Below are 11,011 nucleotides of genomic sequence, written 5' to 3' on the forward strand. Positions count from 1 at the left end.
TCAGCATTGCAGACTCCGCCCACTCAGCAAGACCCCCATCTCCTTATGGCAAATCCCTCTCCCTCAAGACAAACCCTCCCTCTCACCCAAGACCCTACTCCCTCAAATCCCTCTCCCTCAAGACAAACCCTCCCTCTCACCCAAGACCCTACTCCCTCATTCATAGATTCCAAGGCCAGAGGGGTCCATTGTGGTCACCTAGTCTGGCCTCCCAGCACAGACCAGAGAACTGCCCCAAAATAATTCCTGGAGCAGATCTTTCAGGAAAACATCTGATCCTGATTTTAAAATGGTCAGTGATGAGAATCTACCAGCGCCCTTGGTAACTTGTTCCAACTGTTAAATACTCTCACGGGTAAAAATTTATGCCTTATTTCCCATCTGAATTTGTCTAATGTCAACTTCCAGCCACTGGTTCACGTTAGACCTTTCTCTACTAGATGGAAGAGCCCTTTATCAAATATGTGTTCCCCAGGTACTGTGGATCAAGTCACCCTTTAATCTTTTCTTTGTTAAGCTAAATAGAGTCAGCTCCTTCAGTCTATCACTATAAAGCAGGTTTTCTAATCCTTTACTCATTCGTGACTCTTCTCGAAACCCTCTCCTATTTATCAGCATCCTTCTTGAATTGTGGGCACCAGAACTGAACACAGTTTTGCAGCAATGGTCGCACCAGTGCCAAATACAGAGATGAAATAACCTCTCTATTCTTACTTGAGATGCCCCTGTTTATGCATCCCAGAATCACATTAGCTCTTTTGGCCACAGCATCACACTGGGAGCTCAAGTTCAGCTGATTATCCACCATGACCCCCAAGTCTTTTTTGGAGCTGCTGCTTTTCAGGGTATAGCCCCCCATCCTATAAGTATGGCCTGCATTCTTTGTTCCCAGATGTACACCTTTACGTTTAGCCATATTAAAATACATATTGTTAGCTTGCACTCAGCTTACTAAGGCAATGTCTATGCTACCACTTGTCAGCAAAACTTATGTTGCTCAGAGGTGTGAATAAACACCCCCCGCCCCAAGCAACGTAAGTTTCTCCAGCATAAGTGGTAGTGTGCACAGCATTACGTTGGTAGGAGAGCTACTCCCACCAACATAGCTACCGCTGCTTGTTGGGGGTGGTTTGATTATGTCGACGGGACAGCTCTCTCCTATTTGCAGAGAGTGACTACACAAGAGATCTTACAGCGGTGGACCTGCATGGGTACAGCTGTCCTGCTGTAAGGTCTGTAATATAGATCTAGCCTAAGAGATCTAGATCGCTCTGAATCAATGACCTGTCCTCTTCATTATTTACCACTCCCCCAATTTTTGTGTCATCTACAAAGTTTATCAGTGATGATTTTACGTTTTCCTACAGGTCATTGATAAAGATGTTAAATAGCATAGGGCCAAGAACTAATCCTGATGGGCCCCAAGTGGCAACAGACCTGCTCAATGACAATTCTCTGTTTACAGTTACATTCTGAGATTTATCAGTTAGCCGGTTTTAAATCCATTTAATGTGTGCCATATTAATTTTATAATTGTTCTAGTTTTTTAATCAAAATGTAATGCAGCACCAAGTTAAATGCCTTACAGACGTCAACACTATTACCTTTATCAACCAAACTTGTAATCTCATCAAAAAAGGATATCATGTTAGTTTGGCAGGATCATTTTTCCATAAACCCATGTTGATTAGCATTAATTACATTACCTTCCTTTATGTCATTATTAATCGAGTCCTGTATGAATTACTCCAGTATCTTGCCTGGGATCGATGTCAGGCAGACAGGCCTATAATAACCCATGTCATCATGTTTACCCTTTTTAAAAATTGGCACAACATTAACTTTCTCCCAGTCTTCTGGAATGTCAACCATGAACCAAGATTTATTGAAAATCAACTTTAATGATCTAGTGAGTGGCTTAGCCACTCTTTTAAAACTCTTGGATGCAAGTTATCTGGATCTGCTGATTAAAAAATGTATAACTTTAGTAGCTTCTGTTTAACATCCTCTAGAGATATTAGTTGAATGGCAAACTCCTCCTCCTCAACACAGACCCTACCCCATCATGGCAAACCCCTTCCACTCAGAACATACCCTGCCCCCTCCTAGCAAATCCCACTTCGTTAGCACAGATCCCACGTCCTCAGGGCAAACCCCTCCCCTTATGGTAAATCCCATCCCCTCAGGCCTGCCTATACACCTTGTGGCCCTAACTGCTTGGAAATCCATGGGCTGGAGATCATTATTGCTTTTACTAACCAGAAAAATAGAGAAGTGTAAAGAAAAAATAAATTAACTTACATTTTGGCAAGTTAGACACCTAGAGTGGTTGTTGCCATGGATATAAATAAGATTCACCTGACATGACTAGCAATCTAAGACCAGTACAGGAGCCAATAGGAAAGCAGGACTTCATTGTCAACATTCCATCAGCTTTATAATGGAAGATAATGACCAGGACCCAAATCCCTTAAATCTCAGGTTTTGGCCCAAATTTTTTTCATACACCTATAAGACAGAACAAATTTAATTGCTTCATTTATGGTACAGTGCTGGAGAGATTATCACAGCAAAAGTTCACCCTCTCCAAATCTTCTGGTAATCCTTAAATTGATATTTTTTTTGGTCTGAAATTAAAGTCTTGATGCAAGACTTGTTTCAGTTACATTCCAATGAATCCAATCTTCTTGGTATTGAGGAAATGTCCAGAATCACACTATATAAAGGGAAGATGTCTGGAATTTTAATAACTGCTGTGAACAAATGTATCCATGGCCGCTAAAGTAGGTATGGAATCTGGGTATTAGCAGGAAAGGCATAAGAGAAATAGACAGGATTACCGAAAACAAGCAAGTACATGGAATTATTATTTGAAGAAAGGTGGAGTAATGCTGGTGAAATAAGGGATCAAGCTGTTGTATAATGAGCCTATTCAGCTCAGTTTTACTCATTTATTTGCATATTATTTGCCAATAAGGTTTATTTTAATAGGGTTTAGAAAGGAAAGCCTATTGCAGCCCTAATGGCAGAGTCACAACTAGAATGGTGTGTACATATTCACTTTGAACAGGATTCATAATCTGTGTGTGTGAGAAGTGGTTTCAAAGACTTTCCCGGGTTCTGAAGTTAGAAAAGGTGTATGTTTGATTGACTCTTCAGTTTATTTTCATGGTCATATCTGTTTGGGTGAAATTCACCTCTGAGTAGAAGGCTAAGCGCCACTTAAGTTCCACTAGAAATCTGTCTTAAATGGGATTAGTGACGTCTAGGGCTTTTGCTATTCCTCTGCACAGGGCTGAATATCATCTGTTGAGAACTTATAGACAAGGTACACTTTCATTCAGTTCATGTGCATTCACAAAGGTAGACAATGGGTTCTCTGGAACCAAAAGTGGAAGTAGGCCTTGGTTAACATACAAACAAAAGAGCTCTGATCTCAGAAGAATAAATTCCCTCTGCTATTGCACAGTTATTATGGTCCTGATCCAATGCCCAATGATGCCAATGAAAAGATTCCTGTTGACTGCATGGGCTTTTGATCAGGCAAGTGACAAAACCAAATAAAAGTTGGGAGTTTAACTCCCTTAGGCTCCAGTGCTCGCTAACAGGCGACTACTGAAAAGGGCAGACCTCTTCCAGCAACACACAGTCTCTGGATCTTACTTCAGATGCAGCAACGGATCTCGAATCGCAGAGACATTATCTCTTCTAATACTAGTGTTGTGGTATCATTAAAAGCAACTAAATATCAAGGCTGTAAAATTAAGACACCCCTCAAAATGCAACACAGGAAAATTTCTAATGACGTTTTTTGTTTTTGTAATGATTCCCAGGCAAAACTGGACCCTGAGTGAAAAAGGCCTTTGAAAACCCATGTTTAAAGAAAATAAGTAATTTTGACAGAAACGGGGCATTGTGTTTTCCATAACACCCCCACCCCAAAGAGATTAAGTGGGTAGGATGATCGACACCTACTGAATATGATATTGAAATATCAAAATGAAGAATTGCTAAATGGTAGGATTAAAAGCTTTGAAAGCTGTATTTTAATGATTTGTAATTATGGATAGTGAATGAGTTTCGATGAGGTAACACTTAGGCCAAGGGTGTGCTGGCATAAGTAGTTTTGCCAATTTTTATTTTACACAGAATTGCTGATCTGCTTAAAATGGTGTTATTGCTGACTGCAAAAAGGTCGCATGTGCTGGAAGTTTTGAGGTAAAAATACACAAACTTGTAAAAAGAAGCCTTTTTTCTGGGAAGTCCCAGGAACACGGTGACAAAAAACAACATGACTTAAAAACTGCATAAACAGCAACAAATGCAGAGATTGTGTAAACTAAAGCTTGCATGTGCATAATGTATGGGTTGCATAAAACCCAAAGGCTTGATGTGCTAAAAGCTGATTGGAGAAAAGTTAAGGAATAAAGATTGTGGAAATTCATAATAATCCAAGTGAACAAGGTCCAAATCAGAGAAACACCTGACCAGAAACTGAAAGATGGGTCTGAAGGAGAAGACCAAGGGATCAGGGCAGGTGATGACTATCATCAAGTAGAGGAGAACTTCCCGGCATACTGGCATGTGGTAACTTGGGTCCTCTACCTATTCCATCTTGTCTGGTATTATTTCCTTGCATAAATGTGTGTTCAGATACTATAGTGACAATAATTCTGTTTGAAATTGTATAAATAAAGGCAAAAATTGATTAAGCCTAAATTGGGTGGATTTGTGACTCAGTTTCCCACTTTAAATCCCAACACTGGCATATTATTGTGTGACCCAAATGATGAAATGACAATTCGCAAGTAGAGTTAAGGCTGAAATGCCCAGAATTGTAATTTCTTAAAACATCCTATTTCATTCACGGAATAAAACAAAAACAATATTTCAAAAGACAGGCAATGGCCAGCTGAGGTCAGCCAACCAACTTCCACTCTGTGCCTGTGTAACAGCAATTTTGCATGCTTCAAAAAAGCATCACCAATTGCCTGAGAGACCGATGCTGTCATACGTGACTTTTCATGAGGAGGATTTGCATGATAACTTTAAGGAATCTTCTCTCTAATAAATCCACTTTGTTTATCAAAATGTGGTTCCTCTCCTTCCCCTGCAGTAACCACAGTCCCTACTGCATCTCCCTCTTCCTGGGCTTTAACGTAGGCTGCCTCAGATTCTCCTGCACCTGCATGTGCCAGAACTTCAGCCCCTCTGGGACTCTCTCTCCTACCACACACCTTGCACTATCTCTTCTTTCCAAAAACACCAGGTGAGTCAAAACAGGGACCTACATTCCACTCCAAGATACCATCATGGACATGAGGAGGGGGACACACCACTGTTGATGTTGTTGCTGCTATGGAGACCCTGAGGCCGGTCTCCATCCCCCAAATTTAACATTAATGCCAGGCTGACGTATAGACCTGCAGAGAGGTCTGTTCATGCCACTAAGACTCTGAGCCTTGGCTCCATTCACCCAGATTAATATGAATGTCAGGCTGCTATCTAGCTCTTCAGGGAGGGATCCATTCCATAAATATAATCCTTGCCTACCCAGTTCCAGGCTCCAATTCTCAGGCTTCTCAGACTAGTCCCAGTCTCCTTACCTAGCCAGTCCCTGTTGCCCCCCCAGCCTAGTTCCTTGTCCGATCTGTCTATTAGCTCCCCCTCCTCCCCCCCGCCCGCCCACTGGCTCCCACTCCCAGTGTTCCTTCCCAGGCCCCTCATCAGACTGTCTCCCCACCCCCACTCTGGCTTCTTGTCCCAGTCTCTTTACCCAACCAGTCCCAGTTCTCCTCCCACATCCCTGCTCCTTGTCATAGCTGGCGCTCTTTTCCCCTACCCTTTTCCCCAACTGGTTGCCCGTCCCAGCCGTGTTGTCCAGCTAGTCCCAATTTCCTTCCTCTCCCCAGCTCCTCATCTGATCTCAGCACCCATTCCAGCAGCCAACTGCCCCCCCAGCTTCCACTTCCCACTCTGGCTCCCAATCTCCCCCCCAGCTCCCAGCCACAGTGTCTTTGCCTAACCATTCCCAGCCTGCCTTTCCCCTTGGCTCCCAGTCTCCTTGCCCAACCCATCCTAGTCTCCCCCCTCAAACTCCCAATCACAGTTTCCCTCCCCTCATTAGACTCCTCAGTCCACTCCTTTTCCTCTCTCCAGCCTACCTTTTGTCCCCTCTGCATTAAAATCAGGTACCTTCCCCCTTCTTGGTGCCAGCAGGGGGATCACTGAGAGCACAGGAGAGACGGACTCTCTATTCTCAGTTCCAGTGCTTGGCCCAGCCCTGGTCCTGAGCAGCTGGGAGCAGCCATTGAAGGGTTAGGGATAGTTTCCATTGCAGGGAAAGTCCTTGTGAACCTCTGGGCTGGAGCAAGCTCAGTCGCTCTGTGGGGAGGGATGGCACATGTGCAGGCTGGTCAGCACCAAGAGTTGTAAGGGGCTGGAGCATGTTCAGTGAGAATGGAATTATTTCTGAGATTTTAGCTGTTAAGTTCTAGCAAGTCTCTACTGGCTTCAAGAATTTTTTTTAACACAGGTGAAACAATGTACTTTTCCTTCGCTTCATTCTCAGAAACAGCTAAACTTTTTTTGGCTGAAATTTCCCCAAAACAATTAGCCTGAGACAGACGTCCAGCATCAAAAATTTCAGCCTAAAGGGTTAAAATTTGGCAAAAGTGATCAGCAACTGAAAACAGGGTCTTATAATGGAAAATGTTGAGCAACCTAACCAAAGGTCCTGCTGCCAGCTCTACCTATTGTAACATCATCCTATCCATCACCCTTTCTGCATTGCTGGTCAGCCCTCTCTACAATGATGTGCTTCCCCATAGCTCATGGTTTCTTGAAGGACGTCTTGTATAATGGCAGAGGTGTGAGTCTGGTGAGCTGAAGATGGCTAATTTATGATTGTACATTGTCAAAGTTATTTTTTAAACAGCAGAGAGTAATTAAACTCCGCTATAAAATAACTGGGGAAGTGCCTGAAATAAATACAATAGAGACAGCTGCATGCTGAAATAACTTTATTTAAAATGACATTAAAAAGAATCTCCATCCTGATCAGGAACATAAATCCAGACTCTTCCCTCCCCTCCCCTCCCCGACTGCCTGAGCTGTCTCTTTAAGAAAAGAATGTTGTAACTGCCTGAAAACAGGTGTTAACTGGGGCGGGGAGCCTCTCAGCCGCCGCTGATTAAACCCAATTTACCAGCCTCTTCTTGTTATAAGACTCCCAGGGAGCAGGCCTGCTGCTTCATGGCTCTATGGGGGAAGGAAGGATGTGTGGGGATGTTTGCAGAAATTAGGGCTAGGCGTTGGTTTCAAATGCTCCATCTTTTGAATACCCAAACTCTGACAGCCCTTTGGATAGGGGAGAGACTATAGGAAGCATTAGCTCAAAATGAGGGCTGAAGTGCTGAGAACATCTGAACAGGGACCTCTCTAAATTAGGTTTAACTAGTTCCTGTAAATCAGGATATCTTTCTCTCTAGTGGCCTCAGAGGATTACTAAATTAGTCAGGAAGTCTAGAATATGGAGGTTTCCTCTACAAACCTGTAGGCTGGGTCTTCTGGATCTAGTCTCAGAGGAGAAAGGGCTGACTTTTCTTGTACAGAGACTTGAGAGGTCTTCTTCAGATCTCTCAAGCCTTTAGCTCTAATCTACAGCAGTACAGTACTTCAGCTAGACAAGAGAAACCTCTCCTGACTTCTGTCTCCCTTGTTAAACCTATTATGTCAGTAACTATTGCCTGATGGTAACTTAACTGTCTTCCCAACCTTACCTACCTTCCTCAACTGAATGAATTGAGTGAAGGGCTTTTTAGAAACAAGGTTTGTTTTAAACCTACTTATTCTTAATCTCCCTGTTCTAAGCAATCTGAGCCAAGATGAATATTGGTACCTGAATGTATGTTGCTATCATCTTCTCCCTCTTAAAACTAACTTGGTTAATATCATGGAATATGTCTTTTATGGGGGGTGAAACAACTTCTGGGAACATCCAAGAAACTCCATTGTGCAATGCTGGGTGGAAAATTAGGATTTATGAATGGGCAGTCTGAGGTCTAGTAGCTATAATGTCTACAGTCCTACCTACCACAGGAACCTAGGTTAATTGGTATGTGTCTCAGGTGTAAAGCAGGTATGGTGTAAGTCTTTTTGGCTCTGGTGTTGAACAGAATCTAACTCCTATTGTTACACTGGAGTCAGTAATTAGCTGGAATGTGTGCCTGACAACCAGGGGCTCTTCTCTGGATGCTGTGGCAGCTTTTAGGCCCTTTAATTGTCTATAGGACATACTGAATCAAACATTCCCTTAATCTGAATGGGGAACACTAAAAATGAGATTTAACTGCTTTCTATAAATCAAGTTTTTTAATTTCCTTTCTAGAAGAAAACACTGTAAAGGAAAAGACTGTCTAGTTGCTAGCAAATAGCTGCTAATGCATCCTTGCTCTAATGAAATGCCTTGGAGGGGTAATGCATGGTACGAACATGGTCTGGACTAATACACTGCAGTAACTAAAAAGCAGATCTAAGTAAATAGCAAGAGTTTCTGGTCCCCAGTTTCTTTAGAATCTCAGGTGTGCTTTCCCTTCTGAGCTTAGAAATGCAATGCACTTAAACACATGAGCTGAAATGACTTGTGGCTTAGTGATGAGGGTATTAAGAAATCCTATGGATAAACATTTGCTTAAACTGCTTTTTCCCTCCTCCTGATAGGTTTCCAAACATACTCTTCTGTTTCTGAATCGCCCATTCTTTACTTTGCTTTTGATTCTGCTTAACAGCAAAACATTCTTTCCACAAACCAGTCAGTGAATAAATGATTACACAAAATAACCAGAATCCATTGTCCACTTACACAAACACCTTTATTGGTTCTCACTATTAAAGGTCTAAGTGGTGCTTAAAAAATGCAGACAGAAGTTGCTTCTCCTAGCTGGATCACCACAAAAAATCTAACTTCTGGATTGCTGGCTCAGCATAGGTGGGGAAGAGGCTACACAAAGGCACTATTTTTGCCATATTCACCAATCCTCTTTTCCTATTGCAAACTCAGACGTATCTCTCTAACTCAATAAAACCATTTCCCCATTAGAAGCCTGTCCGAAACTTTTGGGTGTACCTTCAGAATTTTGAACTCAAATCAGGTGAAATGCAGCAGCAGCTATCTCCTTGGGTTGCTTTTATTAAAACTAACTTACTGGGTCTTCTAGATGAAGCACCTCTCTGGGCCCTGGTCTACACTAGGACTTTAGGTCGAATTTAGCAGTGTTAAATCGATGTAAACCTGCACCCGTCCACACGAAGCCCTTTTTTCTACTTAAAGGGCTTTTAAAATCAATTTCCTTACTCCACCCCTGACAAGTGGATTAGTGCTTAAATCGGCCTTGCCGGGTCGAATTTGGGGTACTGTGGACACAATTCAAAGGTATTGGCCTCTGGGAGCTATCCCAGAGTGCTCCATTGTGACCGCTCTGGACAGCACTCTCAACTCAGATGCACTGGCCAGGTAGACAGGAAAAGAACCGCGAACTTTTGAATCTCATTTCCGGAGACACTGGGAACTGTGGGATAGCTACCCACAGTGCAACACTCCGGAAGTCGACGCGAGCCTCGGTACGGTGGACGCACTCCGCCGAGTTAATGCACTTAGAGCATTTTCTGTGGGGACACACACTCGACTATATAAAAATGATTTCTATAAATTTGACCTAATTTTGTAGAGTAGACATACCCTAAGTAGGAGTCCATTAAGAAGCAACACAAGAAACCAGCTGCAATAAGCTGGTAGACACCAGTTGCGTACTCAGTGTGGGTGTTGTGGAGGATTGATACCACATTGCATTGCCACTAGACCAACTATTCAGCCTGCCAGCATGCTATCTGACCATTTACTAGTAAATCAGTATCCAACCTCTCAGAGGGCACTCAAATTGTGAGGAGCTAAATGAGTGTTTTGAGTTTTTTTCACACTAACTTGAAATCTGGATTGGGTGGGCTTTAATACCCAGCCTGAAATGGCTCTGCTCCATCCTTCAGTGTAGTTGCCACTTATTTGATATGAGATGTAGCAATTTCACTTGAGGAATCTTTCATCTTGCCTCTATATTTAACTTGGGAAGAGGTGCCATTCTTTGCTTTCAGTGAAAGCAAGTCAATGTCTCAACTAATCTGAAAAGTGTGGGTGCTACAAACACAGCTAGGAACACCTTCATATTTAAAGACCTAGTAATCGCCAAATGAGATCTTCCCTAGCTCACACAGAGCAGAGTTTGTCAGTTCATCTTTCCCATCGTAAGATGTTGGACTTGTACTGCCAAGCCAGGCAGCTTTATAATTTAGCTTTTAGGAGACTAAGTGCTAGATGTGAGCCAAAATAGTAATTCTGAATCTGCTTAACTCAGTTGAGTCTCAAAGTAGAAGGTTTCAGAGTAACAGCCGTGTTAGTCTGTATTCGCAAAAAGAAAAGGAGTACTTGTGGCACCTTAGAGACTAACCAATTTATTTGAGCATGAGCTTTCGTGAGCTAGCCTATTTCCTCTTGTTTTTTCCTCCCCCCCCTCCCCCAATGTTCTGGTTTAACTTGGATTTAAACTTGGAGAGTGGTCAGTTTGGATGAGCTATTACCAGCAGGAGAGTGAGTTTGTGTGTGTATGGGGGTGGGTTTTTGGAGGGGGATGAGGGAGTGAGAGAACCTGGATTTGTGCAGGAAATGGCCTAACTTGATTATCATGCACAATGTGTAAAGAGTTGTCACTTTGGATGGGCTATCACCAGCAGGAGAGTGAATTTGTGTGGGGGGGTGGAGGGTGAGAGAACCTGGATTTGTGCTGGAAATGGCCTAACCTGATGATTACTTTAGATAAGCTATTACCAGCAGGACAGTGGGGTGGGAGGAGGTATTGTTTCATATTCTCTGTGTATATATAAAGTCTGCTGCAGTTTCCACGGTATGCATCTGATGAAGTGAGCTGTAGCTCACGAAAGCTCATGCTCAAATAAATTG

This window comes from Eretmochelys imbricata, chromosome 17, assembly GCF_965152235.1.
Source record: "Eretmochelys imbricata isolate rEreImb1 chromosome 17, rEreImb1.hap1, whole genome shotgun sequence".
Taxonomy (NCBI): domain Eukaryota; kingdom Metazoa; phylum Chordata; order Testudines; family Cheloniidae; genus Eretmochelys; species Eretmochelys imbricata.